This window comes from Odocoileus virginianus, chromosome 10, assembly GCF_023699985.2.
Source record: "Odocoileus virginianus isolate 20LAN1187 ecotype Illinois chromosome 10, Ovbor_1.2, whole genome shotgun sequence".
In the NCBI taxonomy this organism is placed as follows: Eukaryota; Metazoa; Chordata; class Mammalia; order Artiodactyla; family Cervidae; genus Odocoileus; species Odocoileus virginianus.
In genome coordinates, this window is record NC_069683.1 from 2,348,280 (window position 1) to 2,359,298 (window position 11,019).

The following is an 11,019-nucleotide window of genomic DNA, read 5'->3' on the forward strand; positions in this document are numbered from 1 at the left end:
TCTGCGTTCCTGCCTGTTGCTTCCTCCGTTGTCCCTTCCAGTAGGGTCCACTTTAATTTTCTCCTGCTGCATGAAAGTTACCCCCAAAGTTAGCAGCTCAAAATAACAAGCATTCATTATCTCACAATTTCTGCAAGTTGACTATTCCAGGGTAGCTGAGCCGAGGGGTTCTACTCAGGGTTTCCCATCCGGCTGTATGGTCAGCCAGAGGCCTTGTGCACCCCTGGTGGGAAGGGAAATCAGCACAGCCATTACAGACAGCAGCGTGGCGCTTCCTCCAAAAATTAAAACTAGAAATCCATTCTCATCCAGCAACCCTACTTCTGGGTATATATCTTTACCAGCTGAGCTACCAGGGAAGCCCCTGGGTATATATCTGATGGAAATAATGTCAGAAATATTCGCAGTCCCATGTTTATTGCATCATTATTCACAGTCACCAAGAAATGGAAACTATGTAAGTGTCAACAAATGAACAGATAAAGAAAAGGTTCTATACATGGATATGTGTGTATGTAGACGTATATACACGTGCACGCGGAATGCCATTCAGCCTTGAAAATAAGGAAATCCTGCCATTTGCAGTAACCTATATGAACCTGAAGGATACTGTCCTGAATGAGGTAAGCCAGACACAGAAAGACAAACACTGCGTGGTCTCACTTACATGTGGAATCTAAAAAATCAGACTCAGAGCAGCAGAGAGTAGAATGCTGGTTACCAAGGGCTAGAGTAAGCAGAACATGGGAGATGTCGGTCAAGGCGCACAAAGTTTCAGTTATGAAAGATGAATCAGTTCTGCAGATCTGATACACAATCCCACACGGCTGGTGCCTGGGCACGCAGTCTTGTCTGACTCTGGGTGACCCCGCGGACGGTAGCCTGCTGGGCTCCCCCGTCCATGGATTTCCCAAGCGAGAATACTGGAGTGAGCTGCCATTTCCTTCTCCAGGGGATCTTCCGACCCAGCGTCAAACCCACATCTCCTACATCGTTGGGACTTCTCCGGTGGCTGGGGTTTAAGACTTGGCCCTTTCATTGCTGTGGACTTGGGTTCAATCCCTGGTCAGGGAGCTAGATCCCATAAGTTGCCTGAGAAACAAAATAAATCAAGTTATAATCTCAAATGCAACTAATGTTTAATTGTCAGTTTTACCTCCATGAAGCTGGAGGGAAAAGATGCCATCAAGAGCAGCAATCATCTCCAAGACTGGAGTAGCTGCTTTCTCCTGGTCGTTAGCAGGAGGCCCTGGTCCCCTGCCAAGCAGACATTGAGTGTTCTCACAGCTTGGCAGCCGAACTCAGAGACAGTGATCCAAGAGACGGAGCAAGAAGGAAGCCACAAGACCGCTTATGATTGCTACGGTTTGAACTGCATCCATCCCCAGATTCACACATTGAAGTCCTACCCCTCAGTACCTCGGAATGTGACCTTATCTCGAGATAAGGTCTTTACAGAAATACTCACATTAAATGAGATCATCACATGCACACACTGCTATATTTGACAGATAACCGGGACTTCCCTGGGGGTCCAGGGGCTGAGACGCTGCACTCCCAATGCAGGGGCCCGGGTTCGATCCCTGGTCAGGGAGCTGGACCCCACATGCTGCAACTAAAGCTCAAAGAGCCTGCAAGCCCAGCACAGCCAAATAAATCTTAAAGATAACAAAATGAAGTAGATAACCAACAGGGCCTACTGCATAGCACAAGGAACTCTACTCTACATTCTGTAATAACCTAAATGGAAAAGAATTTGAAAAAAAAATAGATACATGTATATGTATACTTGATTCACTTTACCATACACCTGAAACTAACGCATTGTTAACTGACTCTATTTCAATATAAAATTTAAAAACGTTTAAATAAAATAAAACGAGGTAATTAAGGTGGGTGCTAATTCAATGCGATCCATGTCCTTATAAAAGGGGACAGCTTTTTAAAATTTATTTATTTTTAATTGGAGGATAAACACTTTACAATGCTGCGTGGGTTTCTGCCACACAGCGGCACGAATCAGCCACAGGTACATTTGCTCCCTCCCGCTTGCACCTCCCTCACACCGCCCACCCCATCCCACCCCTCTGGGTTGTCACGGAGCATCAGATTTCAGCTCCCTCCGTCTCACAGCAAATTCTCACTGGCTATCTAATTTTACACTTGGTAATGTTCGTGTGTTCACGCTAGTGTCTCAGTTCATCCCACGCTCTCCTTCCCCCACTGTGTCCACAAGTCTGTTCTTTATATGTCGGCACCCCCTCTGTTGCCATGCAAATAGGCTCATCAGGAAAGACTCAGGGGAAAAAAAAAAAAGAACAAAAGATTTGACAACAAGAAGTTTGGCTCAGATGGAAAAGAATCCGCCTGCAATGCAGGAGACCTGGGTTTGATCCCTGGGTTGGGAAGGTCTGCTGGAGAAGGAAATGGCAACCCACTCCAGTATTCTTGCCTGGAGAACCCCATGGACAGAGGAGCCTGACAGGCTACAGTCCATGGGGTCACAGAGTCAGACACGACTGGGCGACTCTACACAACCACACCCCATCCTCACCTTTCCTCTAAAAGGGCTTGGCAGAAAGCTTTCGGTAATCTTGGGATTCTTAAGGCATGAGCCACCCATCTCTTTATATGGCCCTGTAATAAACGTTTCCCTGTTTCAAAAAAAAAAAAAGTAGGGAGCTTTGGACCCAGACATGCCTCAAGGAAAACTGCTGTGTGACAGTGAAGGCGGAGACGGGGAGAACCCTGGGGAGAAGGGTGGCCAGCCAACCCTGCCGGCGGCCAGCAGGCACAAAGCGGGAGATCTTCTCACAGCCCCCAGAAGGGAGCAGCGTGCCAGCACCTAGGGCTCAGGCGTCCCTGACTTCTCCAAAACCATGACACATGCCCTTCTGCTGTTTAAGTCACCCAGTTTCTGTTACCCCTTACAGCAGCCCTGAAACTAACGCAACGACCACGTCTCAGAAGTCACACGTCATGGCTGCTTCCACTTTCCATTTATCAGGAATGAGTCACCTGAGGTCCAGCCCAGGCTCCAGGGGATGGGAATTAAGCCTCACCTCTTGAAAGGAGGACTCTCGGGATTTGTGTGCCTGCTTCAAAACCACCACCAGTCCCGTGGAACACCTCTGGAATCTAACGACAGATTCTCCTCTTTTGTTTAAGATGGCTCAGATTGGATTCTCCAGGCCTGCCCTTAAATTTTTATTAATTAAATAGGCCTGCCCTATTTTTATTAATTTTATTGGAATATGGTTGATTTACAACATTGTTTCTGCTGTACCGCAAAGTGAATGAGTTCTATACGTGCGTGCGTGTATATATATATATATATATATATGTATATATACATGCGTGTATGCGTGCTAAGTCACTTCAGTTGTGTCCAACTGTTTTCGACCCCATGTACTGTGGCCCACCAGCTCCTCTGGATTCTCCAGGAAAGAATACTGGAGTGGGTTGCCATGCCCTCCTCCAGGATATATATATATATATATCCACTCTTTTTTAAATTCTCTTTCCATATAGGTCATTACGGAGTACGGGGTAGAGTTCTCTGTGCTATACAGAAGATCCTTATTAGCTATCTATTTTATATATAGCAGTGTGTACACTCATGTCCTTATTAAGAAGTTATTTATCTGTCACTCCTCTCTAATAAGCTCTTAAGGTTAAATTTTGTAACTCTGCCTACCAGAAATATAATCTAGGACTGAGAATATTTGTTCCAAAAAGGGATTAATTGTGTTGAAATAACAGCATATCTCACTTGTGTAGCACTTAAGACTTCACATGGCACTTTCCCTGAAACCTGGATTGAGAGCAAGTGACAGGAAGACTGAAGTTTCTAAAAGCATGAAAAGTTATGACTTTCTCTATGAAATACATATTCAGTAGATAACTAACTGATACCTGGCTTTTTACCCTTACATAAGTATGCAGAACTCTCTACATAACTTCATACGTTCATGTATTCCCCACATGTATATGGTCTACTCTGTATCTGATGCTGGACTAAGTCTTGGAGGTAATGTGATAAGGAAGAAAGTCCCTGTCCTCATGGAATATATGGTCTTGCATTAAAACCTTGTCACGCTGTGTCCCAACCCCCGACTTGCTCCGCCTGCAACCGTCCACCTCTTCAGCTTGGGCCTCACTGAGCATCCCCGTTTTCTGGGTTCTGGAGGGAATACTGAGGCCAAGAGCCCCTGTCTTCGAGAAGTGGCTGTTCTAGAGGGGGCCAGATGGTCAGAGAAACATACTTGTCTGAAGTTTAATTTTAATGTTCTGTGAATACTTTTTCCCCTTGAACGCTGCAGGGGATCTGGGCCAAAGACTGTGAGTGGGTGAAAAGGAATAGAGAAATGAAAAACTAAAAATGACAAACAAGGGAAGCAATGATAAATTCTCACTCCAGAAATAACCGAGAAGAAATTGCAGGGTGGGGTTGATGTAGGTGTATGCAAATGATATGTAAATATGACATCCATGCCAGCTCAAATTGTTACAGTCCTTTTATTTTGCATAGTTGAGTGTTGGTCCCTGGAAATGTTCTCCTGGGACTTGTGGGGCAAAATTATTGACTGTTAGGCTCACCCTCCGTGGCTATTTAATCAGGTGATTGACTTGAAACATTTCTTCCCCATCTGGCCCTTAGCATCTCTTTTTACACGACTGAGTTAGATGTGTAATCTTCAAGGCTTCTTCTGTGTTTATGTATGGTCTCTGAATAAAGAGTCGTCATTTTCTTTGCCCTCAGTATTTCCAAGAAAACTACCCTAGGGTTTTAATTTCTTGAAAGGCTACATCATGGTGACTAGGCAGGAGGATAAAAAGAGATGATAGGAAAAGAAAGCTGTGGGAAAGAATCAACCATAAAAGGAAGTATAAGAGAAGATATAAGCATAGAGAAGAACTTGACAAAAGGTTGTAAAAAATTCCCCACAACTCCTTAGGATCCACAGAAATGCTGTGGGTCATCTGTTCCCTCCCAGCAGGAGCATTGGCCATGATGCCAGGTACATGTTGGGCTTCTCAGGTGCTTTAGTGCCAACGGAGGTGATGCGGGAGACACGGGTTCAATCCCTGGGTCGGGAAGATCCCCTGGAGAAGAGAATGACATCCCACTCCAGTATTCTTGCCTGGAGAATCCCATGGACAGAGGAGGCTGGCGGGCTGCAGTCCATGGGGTCACAAGAGTCAGTCATGACTGAGCAACTTCACTTTTACAGCATATCCTGTGTCAGTGTTTGTAATGAAATATATAAAATACAGAACATGCAGACACCTTGACCCTTGCCCTTCAAAGTGCCCAGAGTTTGGCTGAAGAGGCAATACTGCCACATGTAGTCATTTTCAAAATGAGCTTAAGGTGGTTTATACACCAAGGGCTAAGTGCATGTCCCTGGCGAAAATGCTGTAGGATTTCAGAAGAGAGGAATGTGGCTTTCAGTTCGTGTGGTCTAGAGGAAGGGGATTTTTCAGCTTATTTTTTATACAAACGTTAAAGATTACTTTCCATTTGTAGGTATTATAAAATATTGGCTATATTCCCCATGGAGGGGGAGAATGTTAAATTGGACATTTAAATATAGGAAAGATACATCTTAAGTGGAGAAGAAAGAAGGCTACCCTAAGCTTAAGGAACAAGAAGACAGGAAGCAGAGCAGAGCATCACATGCAACAGCTGAATGGATGGAGGGCCAGAGCATCCACGCTGAGAACTACGGGGGATGGAGCTGAAAGGGTCAGCCAGAACAGGCAGCTACAACCATGTTTCTGAAAACCGTCATCCTCAGCGTCTTCAGTCCTCGAGGCTGTAATCAAGCCACATTAACACTGGCGGCTATTTGTGACTGGGGGAGAAAGTGTTTTGTAGTCATCAGCTCTCAAAGGCTCACTCCAGCTACTTCCCACAGGCAGCACCATCCCAGGAATGAAGCACATTAGCAACCAGTGAGCATTATTTGCAGGAAGGTTGGCAACCCGCTGGCTAGAAGAGAAGAGGTGAGGGGTGAGGGGTGGTGGGAGTGAGAAAGGGAGCTGGAGGTAGGAGGCTGGGGTGACAGACTGTGAGAAAGGGGAGAGAAGGAAGTGTGCCCAAGAGGCCATCTTTAGATAGGTTCAGATAAAGCTCCTTGCCACATGCTGTGTGCAGCCCTGGGTCGTTTCAGCACCCTGGTGACTGGACAGCGCTCCCTCTAGGCCCCTCAGAAGCTATAGGTGGTATCTGGTTCCAGTTCTACCTCAGATTCACCTTTTACTACCCCAAGGAAAATCTAGTCCACTACGATGGAATCAGATGGGTTGGTTACCCTTTCAGTCTTTGTTTCCATTCAGACCAAACTATATTTGGAAATTAGTGAATCTGAATTGCAATCTCTAGTCCATTAAATTCTCACTAGTCAGAGGCATACTTTGTGCCAGGCACCAAACCAGTCTGCACACTTTATGTGCTGTATTTCATTTGGTTCTTTGACTTTCCTTGCGAGCAAGAATTTTCAACCCTACTTTACAGATGAGGAACCTGGAAGTCAAAGACACAATGTAATTTTTCGAAGGCTACACAATTAATACATATCAGAGCCAGGATTTAAGCCTGAGTTAAGTTATTTCCAAGGTCAGATTAGTGTGGACCACAGGATTCTAGGTGAAACAAAGGTAACAAATTTATCTTAATAGTTATATTTTCATTTTAACTTGCACATGTTATACTTGCACATTAGGAGTGCAATATGGACATCCAGTGGTTAGGACTCTGTGCTTACACTGAGGGAGGCATGGGCTTGATCCCTAGTCGGGGAACTAAGATCCCACAGGCTGCATGGTATGGCCAATTAAAAAAAAAAAAAAACTGTGTTAACTTGGTGAGTTCCTAGAGTCCTTTATATTCAGTTCTTACCAGGTACTCATTCCTGCTTCCTTCAGATATCAGCAAGGACTTATCTAAGACAAAGAAACCACATGCAGTTTCTTGTAAATGGTAGATATTTAACCAATAGATATCAAATGAATTAAAAAATAAATTCCTACACACATGCATGAGCAAGTTAAAAACAGGTATTTATAAAAATGGATTTGAATATGTAGAAAAGAGAGAAAATACTCAAAGTGGGATAAGGGAAAGCTTTCATTTTTCCTTCATAGAGAAAATGGTTCAAATATAGACACAAAATCCATCCAGGTCACACTTTTTGACCCTCCATTAATACAGTGGATTAAGCAGTCATTGCTGGCTCTCCGGCCAATCTGCATCCAGTGTCGCAAGCCCAGTAATCATCCCTACTCCTTCACCTTTGCCTGCCTCAAAGTACAGAGGTTTAATAAGCCAGATACTCTCTTTCCCTCACTTTTGTGGTTAGAGGTGACCTTGCAGTCTACTTCCAGCCAATGAGCTTTCAGGATAAATTAGCTAGCTGGCTTCTGGGGAAGATATTTCTTCACTGAATAAAAAAAGTCTACCACCAATTTATTACTAAACAAAGAATAAATAGCCTCATCTCTTAGAGTACCTTGCTTGAGTTTTTTCTGTCATTTATGACCGGGCCAATGTAATACAGTTGACCCTTAAACAACATGGGTATGAGTTCTGTAGCTCCACTTACATTCAGATGTTTTTTAATAAGTAAGTACTACAGTAATACAAGACCTGTACTTGTTTGAGTCCACGGATGCAGAACCGCAGATACAGAAAGCTGTGAAGTTATAGTCGAATTTTCAGCTGTGCAGACAGCAGGCACCCCAAACCCCTGCGTTGCTCAAAAGTAGACTGTTCACTCATTGAATAATTCCATTTAATCCAGTAGATTGTTTTTAAGCCCCTCCTAAGAACTAAGCCCTCTTCCCTTCAGTCTCTCCCTCTAATTAGCCATCCTCCGACATGAGCTTACTCTTCTTTGTGTCTTTACTTCTGGGAGACAGTTGGTCACTCCTGTCCTCTGCTTTACGTTCTGCAGGTCTACCAAAGGGCCTCCCAGGCGGTGCTAGTGGTAAAGAACAGGCCTGCCAATGCAGGAGACAGGAGAGAAGTGGGTTTAATCCCCTGGAGGAGGCACGGCAGCCCGCTGCAGTGGCCCTGCTGAGAATTCCGTCGACAGAGGAGGCCGGTGGGCTGCAGTCCACGCCTCTGAGCACAAGGTCTGTAAGAAAACATCTGCTTGATTGATTCCATTTCAAAACAGGAAGGAAGACAATTAGAGTTTATCCACGTTTTGCAAACATTGTCTCATGTGAGTCTTCCCCATCACCCTTTGAGATAAGTACTTTATCCCTGTTTTGCAAAGGTAGCTGACTCAAGGTTATACAATTTGTAAAAGTGTTGAATCTAGGTTGTCTTCACCTATTTAATAATTGCAAAAGTCCTGCTCTTTCCACCTCGTTCTCTCCTACCTACTCTCTCACTTGCATATAAATTGGTTCCTTCGGGCTCAGGCAGTCTGGACGATCCACACAACCCACACACGCGCCCCCGTTTCTCTGCGTGTGCTGTATTATTTACACGCAACACTTGGTTATCAGCATCTGTGGGGAGAGGGCAATTACACAGACTTTCCCAACATAACTCATGTTTGTCTCAGGGACCCACAAGGTAATTTGTTTTTATAGCAGGTTTTCCCCCCCATCATGTTTTTCTCAAGCTAACACTAAGATAAATTTGAACTTTCTAAATGCCCAGCAACGGCAGGATAAAAGCGGCCGAGCTGAGAAAGGCAAAGCACCGGTAGGACCAGAAACGACAGGAGCGTGAGAAGTGGTGCCCGTGCGCCAAGCTGGTCACACGACCGTGCCCTCCAGCTGTGTGTCAGCCTACCAGGGCCGCCGCGAGAAACACCGCAGGTTCAGTCGCTGGAACAACAGAAATGTATTTCCTCGTGGTTTTGGAGGCAGGATGCCTAAAACCCAGGTGCCATCCGTGGGTTTCCAGTGAAGCCTCTCTCTGGGCTTGTAGAGACTCACCTTCTTGTCACGTTCTCATGTGACCTCTGCTGTGTCTGCAGACACACAGGGAGGGAAAGACGGAGATTTGCTGCCTCTTCCTCTTCCTGCAAAACACTATTCCTGGGAATTTCCTGGCGCACCAGTGGTTAGGACTCTGCACTCCCACTGCAGCGGGGGAACAGGTTCGATCCCTGATCAGGGAACTAAGATCCAGCATATTGCACAGAGTGGTCAAAAAATAACAAACAAATAAGAAACATCATTCCAATAAGATTAGGGCTCTATCCGTATGAATTCTTTTAACCTGGATCCTTGACTATCTCCCTAATCACACTGTCTCCTTATAGAAGATTAAGCCTTCAATATGTGATTCAGGTGGGGGAGGCACACAACACAGACCCTGAACTTGGAAATTAACACAAGTCAACAGAAGATGGAGAAGATAATGAAGGAAATGAGGGCGAAGCAGAGGAAGAAACAAGCATAGCTGTATTTTACTGAGCATCCGCTGTGTGCCCCAGGGTGCTTTCATAAGTAACGCTGTTTAATTTTCAGGATAAGCATGGAAGTCAGATACCATCACCCCTCCATTTCGTTTTGTTTTAATGCTTATTATTTTAGTAAATTACATATAACAGTGAAAGAAGAGAGTGAAAAACTTGGCTTGAAACTCAACATTTGGTAAACTAAGATCATAATATCTGGCCCCATCACTTCATGGCAAATAGATGAGGAAACAATGGAAACAGTGGCAGACTTCATTTTCTTGGGCTCCAAAATCACTGCAGATGGTGACTGCAACCATGAAAGTAAAAGACACTTGCTCCTTGGAAGGAAAGTTATGACCAACCTAGATAGCATATTAAAAAGCAGAGACATTAGTTGTCAACAAAGGTATGTCTAGTCAAGACTGTGGTTTTTCCAGTGGTCATGTATGGATATGAGAGTTGGACTATAAAGAAAGCTGAGCACTGAAGAATTGATGCTTTTGAACTGTGATGTTGGAGAAGACTCTTGAGAGTCCCTTGGACTGCAAGGAGATCCAACCAGTTCATCCTAAAGGAGGTCAGTCCTGGGTGTTCATTGGAAGGACTGATGCTGAAGCTGAAACTCCAATACTTTGGCCAACTGATGTGAAGAGCTGACTCATTTGAAAAGACCCTGATGCTGGGAAAGATCAAAGGTGGGAGGAGAAGGGGATGACAGAGGATGAGATGGTTGGATGGCATCACTGACTCAATAGATACGAGTTTGAGTAAACTCCGGGAGTTGGTGATGGACAGGGAGGCCTGACGTGCTGCAGTTTATGGGGTCGCATGGGGGTCGCAAAGTGTTGGGCACAACTGAGTGACTGAACTGAATTGAACACAAAACATAAAATTTACCATTTTAATAATTTTTAGTTATACAATTCTGTGGCATTAAGTACACTCAAATCTTGTACAAGCATCACCACTGCCCATTTCTGAACTTTTTCATCATCCCAAGCAGAGACTCTGTATTTACGAAATAATAACTCCCATGCCCCCTTTTCCAAGCCCATGTTAACTTTCTAAATCTATAAATTTGCCTATTCTAAGTACCTCACATAAGTGGGATTACATAATATTTGCCTTTTTGTATCTGGCTTATTTCATTTAACATAAAGCTGTCAAGCTTCACTGACATTGGTACTTTTCCTGGAGGTCCAGGGGTTAAGACTTCACTTTCCAATGCAGGGGTTGCAGGTTCGATCCCTGGTCAGGGAGCTAAAATCCCACGTGCCTCGGGGCCAAAAAACCCAAAACATAAAACAGAAACGATACTGTAACAAGTTCAGTAAGGACTTTCAAATACTGAGAAAAAAAAGATTCATTCACGTTGTTGCATGTATCAGACTTTCACCCTTTTTCTGGCTGAATAATATTCTATTCTATGTATATTTTATGTTTTGCTCATCTGTTCATCTGTTGGTGGACATCTGAGTGGTTTCCGCCTTTGACGTATTCTGAATAAGACAGCTAGGAACACTGGTGTACAAATACCTGTCGGAGTCTCTGTGTTAGATGAATTATGTCCCCTTCGAAACTCATAGTTTGA